General features: G+C 40.7%; 1 non-coding gene and 1 pseudogene across 1 annotated transcript; one reads left to right on the plus strand and one right to left on the minus strand.

The window, feature by feature from the left end:
* Positions 1-5,647: 5,647 nt before the first annotated feature.
* Positions 5,648-5,721, minus strand: trnan-guu (transfer RNA asparagine (anticodon GUU)). The gene has a single exon. It is a non-coding gene; the product is annotated as a tRNA-Asn (tRNA).
* A 12,088-nt stretch (positions 5,722-17,809) lies between these two features.
* On the plus strand, positions 17,810-18,530 carry LOC148101137 (uncharacterized; annotated as a pseudogene).
* Positions 18,531-18,553: the final 23 nt, after the last annotated feature.

Genomic DNA, 18,553 nt, shown 5'->3' on the forward strand with positions numbered 1-18,553 from the left:
CTTACTGTGCATACTGTGTTTATTACCATAAACACAGTATGCAGGTTCATCTGTAACAGTCCTCGTGCCACGATCCTCACTGTTGCTTCTACTTTAAACAGAAGAGCAGCGACATGGCTGCAGGTCTCCACGACTCCGGCCATACAGCTGCAGTGGGCGGCTTCAACCTTCCCTGTGATGCTCACAGTGACCCATGGCTGCAATGCTGGTTGATTCAGTCTTTGAGAGTGCAGGACCTGAAACACACACAGACAAAGTTCAAGACACGAACTTTAATAAGCCACGGCCGACACAAATGTGTTGTATCTATGTTCAAATACATTAATCATAAATGTAACAAATTAAGTGTTTTTATGTATCCATCTATAGAAATCTGCATGTTTCTTTTTTTTCTATCAGCAAAAAACTTAAGTATGTAATGCAAGGATGTAATCACTTTCAAGAGTGAGAAAGCATAAAGTTCGACTTTAAGTGTAATTAGGATTATTTATAATAAATATGAAGTAATTAGTGCAATTTCTTTAACCATGGAGAACAGCTAAATCCTTCAGGACAATGTCACATCAGTGCACTGAACTCACTGTGTTATCCCTCTAACAGCCTCCACATGTTCTCACTGTAATTTCCCCTCATGAATGAATTTATGCTGCACTAATATGAATGTCCGGAGGGAAATCAAACGCATTTTACTCGCAGTACTCGAGCTGACTTACCTTTGTTTGAATCTCACAATTGTACCCAGTCCTTGGTGAATTGGATGTGCGCCTCCAGAGATTTATAATGGCGGAATTGGTGCGCCGTGTATGCGCTGACTTCACAGACAAGCTACGAGAATATATCAGGCTAAGTCAACAGCGGTTTGGTCTTCAGGGTTTCTACTCCACTGCCGGATTTTATACGGGTCCACATTTCCAATGCACGCTATTTTTTTGCAAGTACCGTCTCTTTGCATGTGGACACAATCTGTCTCTATACCGTCCTTTTTCTTTTGAGCTACTGTTCAGAATTGCTCCTTCCAACACAAAAAGAGTGTGTTTGTTTTGATTCGTGGCCTGCCAATATGGTGCTGCGCTCCCACAATGCATTGCAGCGTTACGTCAATTCCAGGGTTGCAGCCACTTGGCCCCACCCCATTGTTGTGACAACCCTGATTGTCCTACACTGCATCTGAGCAGGGAACAGTCTCAACCTCATGCTGCCCTCTCCCATCCTCCTAAAGTAAGCATTTGTTGCTAAGCTAAGCATAATTATTGAAATAATAACTGTTTTCTAACAGTTTTTCCCAAACACTAGCTGTTTGTTGTCATTCAGACCAGTACTACTGCAGTACTACATTGCTTAGTGGTCATGTATGTTTGGCAAGCTTGTTATGATACCAAAACAGTAGGCCAGTCACAATAATCGATATATCGACTTAACGCACAATATATGTACATGACCTCAATAATTGTTGATGATGCAATATATCTGAAAATATATTTACATAAAAAAATTACAAAAATAAAATATAATAATAACAAAACATTAATAACATTAAATAACATTGTTTTCTATTTGTTAGAAAATTTACTATTTATACAACTTTTTAAGGTTTGATACCTAATTTCAATGATCTAAATACTTTAGATGTTGGTTTGTCAATTGAAAGTGTGTAGATCTTGCATTATTATGGTGTTATATTATGATTATACATTCAAAGACATAAAATGGTCTTAAAATGACAATGACATAACTCGCAATTGTTCATGGGGCAATATACAGAAGTTGTTATCGTAACATGCCTTCAAAACAGACGGTTTTATGATTGATAAATTCAAAAAATAAATACATTTAATTTCTCTGAGATTCTCTGATATTCAGTTACAGTTCACAACACAGCAGTACATGCAGTACTGTACTGTAAATTTAAATCTCTGCATTTAGCATCCGACTAGAAGAGTCACAGTTACTGCCTCATTTTTGTTTTTTACAAACGAAAAAACTGGACTATTACTAACACATTCACTGTTTTACTTTTAGCCTGTGGATACAAATGCAGATGTCCTTAATGTAAGCTGTGCATTTTAATTACATCATGTTATTTTTATTATTATTTATTTATTTTGAATGCCTTTTTTGACCATAACAAGACATTTTTGTAGGATATAAGCGGTGAATTTATATGCATAGATACAGTCGTAGTGCTTGACACGTGCACAGAGCAGTAGATGGACTAGGAGGGAAATAATTACAATCATGATGTGGATTGCTGATGTCAGTATATATATTTTAGAGGAAAGTTTTGTTTTTCACCCAAAATGAACTATATTGCTCCATACTCCAACCATACTCTTATATATTCTTCTGTTTTTTGTTTGTTTGTTTGTTTTTGTTATTTTCAGGTTCAATGGTACCTGTTCTTCTAATGGCCGCCTTCCCACTGGAGGTTTTGATCCACAGCAATTTAAAAGGTTTGAAAGTCAGTTCAAATGGTTAGCTAATAGTATTCTAAAAAGCCTACTTCTCTGTCACCAGTTTCTTTACCAAAAAGTACCCATAAAAGTATCTCTCAATAGCATGTCATTGTAGTTCAAATGTTTAGTTGTACAAATATCAGATTTTTTGACTAAAACTAGTGAGATACTCAAATGTTCATCCTTTTTATAGGAGAGAGCAAAACGGACATCAAATCTAAAATTGCATACAGCACAAACTTACTTTGCAACCACTAAAAAAATGCACAAGTAGGTGATGATGCATTGCAGTGGGTAAATATATTTTAAAATGTATTTTAGCGCATATATTTTTTGGCCATTTTTTGTATATTTTGAAATATATTTCGAAATATATTTTAAACTATATTGTTTTACCGTATGGGGCAGCTCATAGATCTGCAGATTAAAGCCCACACTGATGCTTCCCCAGAGCAATTCACACATCTCAACATCATCTGATTATTAAGAAGAAGGAAAGCAAATCAGTATTCCATTGTTGAGTTGCTGCATTGAAACCTCTCGAGCATCAGCTAAATGCTCTTTCAATATTGCTTTACGCTGTGCTGATAGAATACTTTCCAAGTATACATGAACAGAAAATGGCAGGAATATGACACAGGACAATATAATATTTGTGTGTGCGTTTGTATGCAGACTAGTATTCAGAATGTACCTGCATGCAATAAACTGACTATCCTTTTAGAAGGATGGTGTGGTCTGTTTACACAAGCCGTGTTGCACAATTTTAAGACTCATTTTGAAGATGTGAGAGCTGTTTTTTATGAAATCAGTTCAAAAAGACTTAAAACAATGCAGCCACTGCAGTTTTTTAAAGTCTCGTGGCTGCTTTTCAAGTATGATGGGGTTTGTATTTTGTCTTCCGTTGACGCCCTTTGCTCTTTTTATCAGTCATCACAGCACCATCAGCAGACAAGAGCATTGGCATTTGATGATTTTATGGCCAGTGTAATAAGAAGAGGTTACATCCGACACATAGTGTCAGACTAAAGTATTTATTTTATTTTTTGGAGGGTGGATTTCTGGTGATATTAATAGCAGTTTGCATTAATGTGGAGTGCAGGCTGGCAGATTCCTATATGATCTATATGAAAAAAAGAAAATCATATTACCTCTATTGTACCTTCTAGTTGTTCTTTTACATGCAAAGAAAAAAAACACTGTATATGATTTTTTCAGAACTTCTTTCGCTTTCACACATGTTTTATTTGCAAATGGAAAGAAAAGATATCTCCTTTAATCTGTCTAGTATAAAGTGTCACCAATTTTAATCAAACTTTAGATGTAAAATGCAGTTTAAAGCTTACAAAGATAAGAAAAATTATGTTTTTTTTAGAAAAACAAGTGCATCTATGCTACTATAGACAGATGAACAATAAATAATAAACAATGAATGTGAAAGCATCTTTAGTAAAAAAAACAAACAAAACAAAACCTTTAAAAATACATTTAGAAATATTCAGCTTTGTCTAACAGCTTGCCTTGATCTTTTTTTTAATTGCTGGGTTTCTGTGTAAAAAAAAATGCCAAGAAGTTCGGATTTGTGTCTTTGAGGACAAATTGGCCTTAAGGGTCAAATGACTGACTGGCATTAAGGGTAACATAACTGACAGCACAAACCAGAATGTTGCCTAGAGGTGGGAATCAAATCAATAAATGATATCAACAATGGAATCAATAAGTTTTTATTAAATCCCATCTCTAGTGTTGCCATAGTACAAAGAGCTCAGTATTTCCATGTGCACAGAAAACTGCCTGTGGGGCTAGTATAAGGAAAGATGATCCGAAACAGAGGACACTGCCGACACGATTTAACACAATATGAATCATAACAAGAACACTCCTGTTGTACAGCGGAAATGCTTAAGGGGAAAGGTATCCCCACCCTGCTCGCCCTACCGCTGAAGCATAGGGTCACAGTATGGTCCCACACAGAGATCAGGCGTAACATAATTGTTGAGAACCTGAGTAATAGCACAGCTCTTTCTCTTTAAAACAATGGAAACAGAATAAAGTGAAACTTGATTACTGAGCCTCTGAATCATAATTCCTTCAAACTAGGATGTGAGGCATAGTTGGTCGTGTACCAGATGAGATATTGTCCTTATTTTGAGAAGGGAGCAACTATTTAAAATGCACATTGTTTCAGATGTTTAGCTATACTTACATAATAGTGTTAAAGGAAGATACTTGATACTAACATGTTTTGTAGACACATGACCATTAACCACATGACATTAACTAGTCCACTATTTTGGACATCTGCCAGTCACCCAGGCCTACAGACCAGCCCACAACCATCTGGCTATTTGTGAGGGAAAAATGAGTATTCCCCTTCCATATTGGTATTGGTGTGGAAAAGATGGACTTGTCTACAAACACTGGCCAGCTATTCTCCAAGCTGCAGTGAAACTGGCACAAACTGCAAAATTTGGGCCTTAGTGATGCAGTCAACAAATTTCAACTTTTACTTTGAAAGTGAACCATCTCCATTTCCCATTTGCATTGCATTCTTTCAAGTTGTATAACTGCTTGTCAGTTTTTCGTGATTGGTGAAATAGCCAAAAATCTGCAGGTAACAATCAGCTACCAACCAAAAGACATTACTAGAAGGTTTTTCGGTGTAGCACTTTCTTGGCATCTGATTTAACCAAGGAAAAGCCAACAACCTCGAGGAACCACCGCCAGCCAGCTCGGGAATACAGAGCCTTTCCTTCAACCAACAGTTTTATCGCATCCTACAAGTAATGTGCACATGATCTCACATGAGAAACACCAATAAAGACAAAAATAAAGGATGGGTGAGTATGATGGTGTAAGGATCTTGGTTACATTTATCACTAGAACTTTAGCAAGGACATGGGAGTTTGTCGTAATTTTTTAAAATGTCCTCACTCTTTGTTTTGCTCGTGGGTTAGGGTTTATTAAGAAGGAAAGCGTACTTTATTGATCGCCGTGGGGAAATTCCTCTCTGCATTTAACCCATTCACTCAGTGAAGCAGTGGACAGCCATTGGGCGCCCGGGGAGCAGTGTGTAGGGACGGTACCTTGCTCAGGGGTACCTCAGGGTAGCTGTTCAGGGGAATCGAACCCCCAACCTTCCGATCATGGGGGCACCACTCTACCTACTAAGCTATCCCTGCCAACAGTGATATCATCCCTGGGTGGGCTTGAACCACCAACCTTTCGGTTAACAGCCAAACGCGCTAACCGATTGCGCCACAGAGACTGACAGACACAGACATGCTTGGTTAAGTTAAGAAAAACAATATGGGCAAAGGACTGGTTTTTATATAGTGCTTTTCTACTCTACGTGAGCATGCAAAGCACTTTATACAACATACTTTAAGCTTAGGTGCTTTCTATCTGACATTCACACTGTGATGGCTGCATTACAGAGCAACTTGGGGTTAGTATCTTGCCCAAGGATATCTGGCATGACTGAAGCAGTGTGGGCTCAACCTGCTCTATCTACAGCCACCCCAGGTAGCATCATAGTTTCCTGTAACTCAAACAATCACACAAGACAGCCACTTTAACCTTTAAGACAATTAAGCCGAGTGATATTTACACTGTATTCCGCTTTCCCACTCCTACAAAAAACATTGACTCATTCTCACACACATTCATACACTGTTTTCCACCTGTCATACACACCGTCACACTCCAATGGATTCATATGGGGCAATACTGGGTGCCTTATCTTCCCCTAGGACACCTCAGCATGTGGACTGGAGGATCAAACCACCAATATTCCAATTGGCAGACAATTCGCTCTACCTCCTGAGCTACAGCCGTCTAGTATTAGCAACTGTTTTTTTTTTCTGTCAACAGATCAGGTAGCCTTTAATATGTATTTTTCACTAGGGATGAATAACATGGTAATAGGAAGTACTGAGCAAAACATTTACTGTAAATAAAAGCTGTGGCCTAATTAGTGTGTGTGAAAGCAAAGATATACTCAGCCTCCTGTCCTTTTCACACTCTGGTATAGGTGGTATTATGGGCCTAATGATGGTAACTGAGAATGTGCTCTTTGTAGGAACGCAGCTGTATGTTTCCTCAATATGAACCAAGAAAGAACATAGTAACATAGTAACATAGTGAAGAAATATGAACACCTTTTGATTTGTAACAAAAATGAACACGTTGTAATGAGTGGTTTAAGATTCTGATTCTACACAGTGTTTTTGTGTCATGAATAGATATACTGTAGAGAAGCAGCAGGTGTCCGTTTATACAGGTAATTTTCCTACAGTGTTATTAATCATTCTCTCATTTCACAGCAGCCAATCTTAGCTTGAATTTCCCATTAGATTAACTGGCCAATCAATAAGGGGGTTATTTGCAGGAAGCTGCTGTCCAGTAAAAACTACCACTTGGTATCCTTAGATTGAAGATGTGGTTCCTCACTCTGCTTTCCCGTGGGAGCTTCTCTACTCATCTCTTGCCCTGCATTTCAATGATTGAGATATTCACAGTCATGCCAGACCTTGCTGAATTTCTGGGTGATGGCCCAAAGGACTCCAAGAAGAAAGAAAGACAGGATATCTTGTAGAGCAGTGCATGTCCAAAATATACACAAATAGTAATCTCATAGTGTATATAAGTAGGAATGTCTGTATGTACTCTATCTCCTTGTTTAAATATCAATTTGAATTAATCATACATGTCTGGGCCATACATAAGCAAAGTGAAAATGTGCCTGGTAAAAACCACCTGTAGGGCAGGTTATTGCTAGATAACATGATGATAACAGCTTCTAAACAACATTATGGTAAAGATGCTGTCTGAAATCTGGGAAAACATTCACAATAGTTACATTGTATAGAAAAAAAATAGACTGTGTTCATTTTGCCTTGAAATTCTTATATTAGTATTTTAAAGTATTTAGCCAGGCTTTCCATTTGATGTCTAGATATTTAATGACTGTGGTATGTTTTTGTTGCATGCTTTCTTTTTGTCCTTTTAGGTGTTGTGTTGACATTGTAATAATTGGACATCTATGTTTTAACAGAAGTTCTTACACAGAAAACAGCCGTGTAGAGTAGGAGTGTGTTTGTTTTTAACTCTTTAAAGCCTGAAAAATTGCCATAATATATTTTTTTTGAATTTAGTATTTAGTTAAGCTGGCAATTAAAAAAAAAAGAATTAATATCAATTTGTATGTATGGGTTTTTGCTACATCAGGCTTTTTTTCTGGTTCATTCCTTAAAAATATGTTGTGCATGAAGTCTCAAAAACTAAAAAAGGGTAAGCCAGTATGTTAAATAGTAACAGTGGCCTTTAAGGGAAGACAGTTAGCTCATACAAAACCTGCCATCTGGAAAAGAGTAGGTAACTGGATCAGGTGATCCAGGTCTAAAGTTGCTTATTGAAAAACACCTTAAAGGGCATCACGGCATGTGACTACAGTGTTGGGGAGTAACGGAATACATGTACCGCCGTTACGTATTTAAAATACAAAATATGAGTAACTGTATTCCGTTACAGTTACCGTTTAAAAAGGTGGTATTTAGAATACAGTTACTTTGTTGAAATAAATGGATTACACGGCGGTACTTCCCTGTTTCATATTGTGGCGGGTCAGGACTGTTTGGGTTTTGTTTGACAGCTACGTTCTGTTGTTCCAGGCGGCACGGTTACGGTTGCCATGGTTACAGGGTGACGCTCTCTCTCTGCGTGTTTCCTGGGTGAGAGAGGCCTTTTTGTTGTTGTTGTGCTAAGCTAACAGGCAGAATGCTACAGGTATAGCTCTAAAGAATGTAGCATCATAGGCAGTGTAGTCCGTGCTGCAGGGAGAATGGACTGCCATACCCGTTATGTGTCTGTGAGCGAGGGAGGGAGAAAAAGGAAAAGTAGAGCTGTCATCGAGCAAAAACGGGAGCTGGAAGCATGTAAATATAATAATAACCACTGCAGCCAAGAAGAGAGCCTGACGAGCCCAGTTGTAAGTAAGCTATTAAGACTCGACTGTACACCGTGTTCGTGTTTTCCTCCAAAAACAATAAGTTCTGTTGGAGCAGCCTTTCAACGCCTCTTTCTGTCTCTGCTAGTATAGTTGACCCAGACAACAAAGTAAAGCTAGTTTTCGGCTACGAGCCGACACAGAACCCACCGTATTAGCCAGAGGTCCCTTTACTACGGTTCGGAGCCGCGGACCTTCAGTAACAGTAATAAATCACAGCAATAGTACATTCATGTAGTTGTAAACAGCATGATAATATATTAAGTAATCCAAAGTATTCAGAATACGTTACTCTCATTATGTAACGTAACGGAATACGTTACAGAATACATTTTGGGGCATGTATTCTGTAATCTGTAATGGAATACATTTTAAAAGTAACCTTCCCAACACTGTGTGACTATCATCATAGGTAAGGAGGAGTCTTAACCCTGACAGACCCAACCCATCAAAAAATAGCCAGAAAATTCAGTTTTGCAACTGAGACATTCATACACCGTTATTACAAAATCCACATTTTTTTTGATGTGACACAAGATTATTGTGAGAGAGTGTCAAACAGGTTCCTCAGTGATTTAATACTGATCTACGCAGTTTCTAATAGTTAGTTAGTTAGAATAGGTGATTTCTGTTTGGTTACCAGAGCTATAACAGTGAGGTTTGGACTGCTTGGATGTCATCTGAGTTAACTATTTTGCAAAAAGGTGGGGAAATGTGTCAGTCCAATGAGAAAGGGTTAACACATTTGCAAGAAGTGTCTTCTGCTCTGCAGAGATAGTCGTGTTGAAAACTGAGTGGATGCCGGTTTCTTTAGGCAGGTCAAAGCAATCAAGAAAAACTGTAAATGGTCACTATCTTAACTGTCCAGAAAAGGGGGAACCATGAAGCATAATTCAGCCAGCAACAGATGTTTTTAGAGCATTGCAGGTAAAACCACTTAACACATGTATTACAGCACAGTTCAGTATATGTAAGTGCTATTATGACTATCCTATCCCAGCTTTAACCTCCTAGGACTTGGCGTCCACAAAATGCACACCGTGGAAGAGTTCGGGTCTTAGGAGGTTAAATCACCACCGCTAACTCGCAGGGATACAGTGTTTCCTGATACTAAACACACTGAACCTTAAAGTGTAGAAGAAATTGTGTGAATATGTAACTTTTATTGCTTGTGAACTTACCTTAATGTTTAATAATTAGCTCTTTGGAGTATATTTATGTACGCCAACATGTACCAGCAGGTAACTGTTACAGGTTACAGCATGGTAATGCAGTTTAACACTGCTTTTAAGAAGGTTCCTGATTCTGGGTGGTGTCTTTCTGTGTGGCTTTTCATGCTCTTTCATGCTGTGTTGTTTAATCTGGTGTCTCCCCTCAATTTACAGCCCAGAAGCTACTCATATATTCAGGTAAAGTTGATGTGTTTCTTTGTGGAAAATGGTGGATCTAAGTGTTGAAATTAATCATGGCTCAAGATCTTCTAAGGATTTCACCTGGGCTGGGATATAATGCAGTCTTAATAAGCCAGCCCCAGGACGTATGGTTTTATAGAAACATCTTATTGCACTACATTTTCAGTGTTTTTGTTTTGACAAAAAAGAAAAAGGACAGAAAACTAAGACAATGTGATGCCTCCTTTTTTTGTTTCGCCTGTTCCTGCAGCACAGTGATTAGTGGCTTGAGCAGCATTTCGGTGTAGTGATTAGTGGCTCGGGTGAAACGATAATGTAGGTTAGGACTTGCATGCAGGAAGGAAGCATGTTATTTTAATTGATTCTTCTAAAATGGCTGTGATAAAGTCTTAAAGTGTATATAAAGCACTGTACGAATGTATGGTTACACATGGCCTATAGTCTAGAGCACCTTGAGTGGTTAGTAGCGCTAAAAAGTCCCCATAAAAATGCCACTCCATTACAGCTTCTATAACAACACATTACCTGAAGTCTTGGAGATGAATTTTCTATTCCATAAGGTAACACAAAATGTTCTTTAACTTCACCCCAAAGATCAAACTCACTTTTCAGAGTAATTACATTTTAACGATTTTGTAGCGCCACTGATGCTTTAGATTCTATCAAACAAATTACAACTTGAGAAAACAATACTGGGAATTCCAACTCAGAGGTGAAGCTGATTGCGGTACAGTGGTAAGGTTGGAGAAAGTGGATGATTCTACAAGTCGAATTTATGAGAGTGATGACAGTAGCAGCAGTCTGCAGAACCACAATCAAAGCCACTGCAGTGAGATTCAGGGAATGACAGCTTTCCGTTTTAGTGGAGCTCTGCCACTGGAAACATTCTATATTTTCTCTGGGATAAATCGTTTTGACAACCACAGTGCAGGATAAACAAAAAAATGACTGACAAACTGGCTTCTGCTCTGGATGCATAGCATAAGTAGGTGGATCACTCGGCATGATTGTACAGCATTGGAGCACTCTGTACAAACATTTCCTTTCACAGTTCCATTCAGACACAGTACATATCGCATGCCAGGATGGCGTCACGATATGGAAGGCAAAGGGAGAGCTGGAACATTCAGGTAAAAACCCGGAAACTGTTACCAAGTGGCCTAAAATAGCTTAAATTGAAAGTAACCACAGTAAAAGAAGTGAAGAAAAAAGAGATCTGTCCATCCCAGTGCATTACTTAAAGAGAATGACTCAGAGATGGCATTTACTGACACATCCCAGAGGCAAAATATAATACAGTTTTTTTACTAATTCAATTCCGTTTCACATGAAAATGCATGTCACACATCATGGAATTGTTGTGCCGTGTCATAGTCTTGGGTTTATTATGTTGTGCTTCTGATTTAGTATATTTTTGAGTTTCTGGTCATATTTCATTTTTCATATTGCAGCAATGAGAAGTTTCTGTGATAAGTTGTGCTCATTTTCTGGTTTAATTTTGTGGCCGCTGTAGTTTTCCTATTTGTGCTCCCTCTTTTGCTTCCATGTGCCTTTGCCTTTCATATGAAACAAATTTTAGGGTAATCTCAATGTTTCTAATCCCATGTCTTGTTTATGCCGGGTTTATCTCATTGCTGTCATTATTCCAAGTGTTTTCTATGTTTCACAGTCTCTTGAGTGTTTTGATTTTTACGTTTCAATTCATTTCTGATTTTGTGTATTGAAAGTTTTCCATCAGAGACTCATTTTGTTTGATCCAATCAGCTCTTACATCCTGCATTTGGGTCCTCACCTTTGCTTCCAGTGACAGTGTACTGAGTACAGCTAGTTGTGTTTTAGAAAACTACAAAGCCCATACTCAGATGAGGACCCGGAAGCAGGGTCTATACATGATTACTTAAAGACCAGATAGCCGTTTCAGTTTTGTCAGCAACATGACTGTGGTTATCTCACTCTTTTACACTTGTTATTTTTATACTTTTCACTTGGATTTTACTCCTATTTGCTAGTTTGATTTAGACACAGCAAGAAACTTGATTTGCTTTAGAGAAAATCATAGTTTGATTTAAAATGGATCCCTTTACAATAGCATATTTTCTAAATAGTATTTGGACACAGGAGATGATGCTACGTAGAAACAAAGGGTTAGAAAAGTGTGAGGTAATCCATCACATACACCTACAACTTCAATAATTACTTCCTCCAAACCATCAACGTGTCTTTTAGACCCCATTCCTACAAAACTGCTCAAAGAAGTCCTGCCATTGATTAATTCTTCGATCTTAAATATGATCAACCTATCTCTAATAATCGGCTATGTACCACAGGCCTTCAAGGTGGCTGTAGTTAAACCTTTACTCAAAAAGCATCTCTAGACCCAGCAGTCTTAGCTAATTATAGGCCAATCTCCAACCTTCCTTTCATATCAAAAATCCTTGAAAGAGTAGTTGTCAAACAGCTAACAGATCATCTGCAGAGGAATGGTTTATTTGAAGAGTTTCAGTCAGGTTTCAGAGTTCATCACAGCACAGAAACAGCTTTAGTGAAGGTTACAAATGATCTTCTTATGGCCTCTGACAGTGGACTCATCTCTGTGCTTGTCCTTCTTGACCTTAGTGCAGCGTTCGATACTGTTGACCGCAATATCCTATTAGAGCGATTAGAACATGCTGTAGGTATTACAGGTATTGCACTGCAGTGGTTTGTATCATATCTATCTAATAGACTCCAATTTGTACATGTAAATGGAGAGTCCTCTTCACACACTGAGGTTAATTATGGAGTTCCACAGGGTTCAGTGCTAGGACCAATTCTGTTTACATTATACATGCTTCCCTTAGGCAGCATCATTAGAAGACATAGCATACATTTTCACTGCTATGCAGATGACACCCAGCTCTATCTGTCCATGAAGCCAGATAACACACACCAATTAGTTAAACTGCAGGAATGTCTTAAAGACATAAAGACCTGGATGGCCACTAACTTTCTGCTTCTCAACTCAGATAAAACTGAGGTCATTGTACTCGGCGCTGAAAAGAAATATGGTGTCTAACCAGATTCTTACTCTGGATGGCATTACCTTGGCCTCCAGTAACACTGTGAGGAACCTTGGAGTCATTTTTGACCAGGACATGTCCTTCAACGCACATATTAAACAAATATGTAAGACTGCGTTCTTCCATTTGCGCAACATCTCTAAAATTAGAAATATCCTGTCTCAGAGTGACGCTGAAAAACTAGTTCATGCATTTATTACTTCCAGGCTGGACTACTGCAATTCATTATTATCAGGATGTCCAAAAAACTCACTGAAAAGCCTTCAGTTAATCCAAAATGCTGCAGCAAGAGTCCTGACAGGGACTAGAAAGAGAGAGCATATTTCTCCTGTTTTGGCTTCCCTTCATTGGCTTCCTGTTAAATCCAGAATTGAATTCAAAATCCTGCTCCTCACATACAAGGTCTTAAATAATCAGGCTCCATCTTATCTTAATGACCTTGTAGTACCATATCACCCTATTAGAGCACTTCGCTCTCACACTGCAAGCCTACTTGTTGTTCCTAGAGTATTTAAAAGTAGAATGGGAGGGAGAGCCTTCAGTTTTCAGGCCCCTCTTCTGTGGAACCAGCTTCCAGTTTGGATTCGGGAGACAGACACTATCTCTACTTTTAAGATTAGGCTTCAAACTTTCCTTTTTGGTAAAGCATATAGTTAGGGCTGGACCAGGTGACCCTGAATCCTCCCTTAGTTATGCTGCAATAGACGTAGGCTGCCGAGGGATTCCCATGATGCATTGAGTTTTTCCTTTCCAGTCACCTTTCTCACTCACTATGTATTAACAGACCTCTCTGTATTGAATCATATCTGTTATTAACCTCTGTCTCTCTTCCACAGCATGTCTTTTATCCTGTCTTCCTTCTCTCACCCCAACCGGTCGCAGCAGATGGCCCCGCCCCTCCCTGAGCCTGGTTCTGCCGGAGGTTTCTTCCTGTTAAAAGGGAGTTTTTCCTTCCCACAGTCGCCAAAGTGCTTGCTCATAGGGGGTCATATGATTGTTGGGTTTTTCTCTGTATCTTTGAAGCGCCTTGAGGCGACTTTTGTTGTGATTTGGCGCTATATAAATAAAATTGAATTGAATTGAACTGCACTTGAACAGATTTAATTTGTAATGTAAAGAGCTTCTGAACAGACATTCAAACGTGTAGTATGTTTAAGATCTATAAAAACAAGTGGTCCCATGTCTTACTGGTACATCATTTATGTTGGAGTCAAATTGTTAAATGTTGCCATTATTGTACTTAAATTTGTAAGTCTTGATTCAAACTATGTGATCAAAGACATTCCTTTGTTTCTGACCCCCTCCCCAGCCTGTTGAATGGTGGGGGCTATAGTGTTTTATTATAGGGACACATCCTATGTGCAGATTCTGTTTTCTTGTTTAGTAAACTTCCTGCCTTTATGACCCTTTGGTGAGCAGGAGGTCACACAAATACTCCCCCAAACACAAACACACACACTCACAGGCACCTACACACACACACACACACACACACACATTCTCGCACATGCAAACACACACAAGGGCCTGACACACCACAGGGGGTGTTACAATGGGTGGTGCCTGTGCAAACTGTAACTGTATTCAATAAAAAGGCTGAAAGGAAGGCTGTTTATTTGAAGTTGGCTAGGAAACAGGTGAGGCGCGTTCAGCTCTGAGAGCCTGGTTCCGACCAGCCTCCATTGCTAGCAAGTAAAACCCGGTTCCGTTGTTGTCTTGCTTTCTTCATGAGTGATGAGTCTCTGAACTAGCGGGTCTGCTGAAGCACAGATCCTTCCGAGCCGGATCCCAGCAAATGGCTTTCCTCCGAGGAAGGGGAGACGTCAACACCGCAGTCTGCTAGCAGCCAATACGTCCGGGACGTCTGATGAAAGCCCCTGTACTTAATTTGTGGCCAAGCCGGTGAGTTAGCACCTGACCTCCCCTCGGGTTGGATGGCGATTAACGGGATCCAGAGACTCTCCCTGTGAATGAGAAGCAACACAACAGTAAGTAAAGAGAGAGGGCCTTATTCGTCACCGTGACCGTGCGGTTAAATGCAGGTAAGGGAGCGCGCTAGCTGAGCATGCAGACGCAAGCTACCTGTTTTCCCCGCCAGTGTTTAAGGAGGTCTGGTTTCTCCGTACGTTTTCAAGGAGGCTTGTTTTCTCCGCCAGTGTTTTTTTAAGGAGGGTTCACCGCCAATAGGGGCGTTGAGTTTTTAAGGATGGTTTCTCCACCGAAAGGAGTTTTTTTTTCTCTGCCGCTGAGGTCGTTGAGTGTTTGGTTTCTCCACCAATATGTAAGGAGGATAGAGCTCTCATTGGTGACTCCGCTGTAAGGGAGATCATAGGCCTATTTTGTGTGTGGAGCAGACGTGGTGTGTGTGGCCGATTGTTGTCTTGTAATGGGGAATAAACTGAGTAAGTCTGCCTTGAAAGGGGATGAAATACATTGCCAAGTATTCACCGGGCAGCACGTAGTATGTAGATCATTGAAGAATGGAAAGAAGTGAAATTGTGCGCAAAGCAGAAGTGAGTGTGAATGTGTCTAACATCACTGTGTGTGTGAAGCGGTCTCCAACTGGTGAAGAGGTGATTCTGCAGGTCACCAGCTACTCTAGTGGACACAAAAGAAAGAAAACAATTGTGTTGTTGATGAAAAAAAAAAGGCAATAATAATATGAAGAGTGTTTGGTGTTTGGTGTTTCTCAGCCTAAAACAACTACAATCTCACTTTCTGTTTTTAAGAAGGGAGAGTTCAAAAACCAGAGAGAGGAGATGTAGTGATAAGAATAATGAAAATGTCTCAGTGTGTCACTTGCAGGTGAAGAGCAGACCTGGATCATTTTTACACATGCAGCAGTTTAGGTTAAACTTAAATTATAGGTTAAACATAATTAGAAACACTCAGGCAGAGCTTTTGGCTGAATTGTGTTTACAGCTTAACTCCTATGTGTTCCTTTGTAAGTGTACATGTGCCATTAGCGTTCTGCCTGCTGTAACCCAAATTTCCTTCAGGATAAATAAAGTATTCTGATTCTGATTCCTCACCCTGAAAAACCAAGCTCCACAGAAGCTAACCTCTGCTGAAGACAAGGAGTGCAGTTCCAGAAGCACAGGCATGAGCATCAACAGTTGACAGCAGCCCAAGAGACAAGCAGTGTCCTGAGCAGAGAGGTCCAGCAGCGCTATGGGCAAATTGCATCAGAAAGAAGAAGAGAAACCCCATCATCCTTACTGATTGGATGGATGGAGATGTGTTTCCAACAAGCTGCAACTTCACTGTGTGTGAAGATGACTTTTGAGGAGACTGTCTGAGTGACATTTGCCACTTTTGGAGTAAAATGGCAAGATGAGACAGTGGAAAACACCTCCCCGCCGGATCGGGCTGTACGTTTTACCTCCCCACTGCCTCCCAGAAAAGGGAAGAAGAGCAGAGGGGAGAAGAGAAGAATATTTCTTTTCTCTCGTGGTTAGCTGACTGCCTTAGCTGCCCAAGTGATGTCAGCCCTTTTTAACCATAGCCAGTGACTGGTCCTCTCAGCAGTGTTAGCTAGTTCTCTTATAGCCTGCCGTTGCGCCTGTCCTCTGATCTCAATCTCTCTAAGCAGTTTTGCTGTTGTTCTGGCAACAAAGCCCCTGCACCCCACTTCCACTGGGTGCACCTTGATCTTCCAGCCTCTGTCTTCTGTCTCAGCTGCCAAGTTGGCATAGCGCAGCTTCTTACGCTCAAATGCTTCCTCAATTGCTTCCTCAATTGCTTCCTCCCGTGGTACCGTCAGCTCAATGACGTACGCAAGTTTTTGGGAGTTGGATCAGAGGCTAATTTTTCTCACAGAGATCATAACAACTACTCTGCGACCAGACCTCGTCCTTTGGTCTAAGTCCACTTGCATCTGCCAATCCCTGGCAGCCTTCAGCGGGCCCAGGTCTGGGTTTGAGTGGCTTGTCCTTGGCTTGTCTCCTTCCCGGACAAATGTTGATAATAACTGATGCTCCTCTTGGTTTGTGAAAGATTGAGCGTTGATAGATTTTCTTTTGCACTCAACTTTCTCGGCTAGACACCTAAGGAACCTGGTTGTGTATCTGCCCTGAGTAAGGCTAGTCCTACAACCAACCAATATGTGCTTGAGTGTTGCTGGGACTGTACACAGGGGGCAGGCTGGGTCCTTTCCAAACCACAGATGCAGATTTATTGGGGAAGGTAGCACATCGTATGTCGCTCGGATGATGAAACTTAGTCTATTAGACTCCATACACCAGATTTCACTCCATGAGAGTTTCCTCTTTCCCACACTCTCCCAATTAATCCAGCGACCCTGCTTGGCCAGTGCCACGGCTCTGGCATGTCTGGCCGTTTCCTCCTGTCGTCGCACCTCCTCCACCACAATTTTTTGACATTCGGTTACAGATGCCTGTTGCCACCGAGGTGTTACTGCGCCAAGACCAAATCCTCTTCTACCCTGTTGTACGTGACCCACCATGTCACGGTGCTGAAGAGCGGATTTCGCCTGGGTCCAGTTCCTCCCCTTTGCTAGGGTGGGAGCAGTGCCTCTCACTATGGGGTCCCGGGAGTCCGTGAGTGACATCTCAAGTCTCACTTTTGCACATTTAAACCCCTCAACCAGGCTAGGGATAGGCAATGACAGTATCCCATTACTGTAGATTCCAACGCTGCATGGGCACTTGGGAAGTCCGAGCCACTTCTTAACGTAGGAGCTCACTAGCCTCTCTAGCCAATTTTCAAGATGGCGCTGGAGTGACGGCAGCCTTTCCAAATAGCTCTGCAACACTGCACCTTTTCTTAACTTTTAACTTCTTTTAGACTAGGCTTTCAAACTTTATTTCACCTTCCTCTACTTACTCTACTTCAACCTCTTAGATATAGTGATACGAGATGGATAATGCACCTTTTAAAACTTCTGGAACCAGCTCCTTCATCTATTCGAGAGCGGAGCTGCTGGCACTAAGAACAAAGGCACAGACTAGCATGCAACACAACATCCCGGCTGAGATAAAGAGGAGCTACAGAGGCTGCAAGGCTGGAGCAAGGAAAGCGGATCACCGAAGGCGATTCAAACTATGAATCCCGACAGTGATAATGGGCAACGTAAACTCGCTACAGAATAAAATGGAATAACTGTGTGCTCTGAACAACCACCGACTATACCGTGAGTGCAGTTTGTTTATCTTCACGGAGACGTGGCTAACCGAGCTAACACCGCAGGCTAACGTAGACCTATGCAGTTTCACATCCGTGAGAGCCGATAGGGACACACAGGCCAGCGGAAAAAGCAGAGGTGGGGGACTCATTGTCTACATTAACAACAGATACTGTAACCCTGGACACGTCTCCGTTAAAGTATCGGTATGCCGTCCGGACATGGAGCTGCTAGCCGTTAGCTTGCGGCCATACTATCTACCTTGAAAATTCAGTCATGTGATCTGTGTGTGTGTTTACATCCCTCCGAGGGCTGACGCAGCAGCTGCCTGTGAGGAAATACACACAGTTACAGCAAGACTGCAGACACAACACCCCGAGGCTCTCATTATTATATCTGGAGACTTTAATCATGCCACACTGGATTCTACTCTGGCTGCTTTTCACCAGTTTGTGAATTGTCCCACACGGAGCAATAGG

Source organism: Neolamprologus brichardi, chromosome 9 (genome assembly GCF_056152115.1).
Source record: "Neolamprologus brichardi isolate AB-2024 chromosome 9, ASM5615211v1, whole genome shotgun sequence".
NCBI classification, from domain to species: domain Eukaryota; kingdom Metazoa; phylum Chordata; class Actinopteri; order Cichliformes; family Cichlidae; genus Neolamprologus; species Neolamprologus brichardi.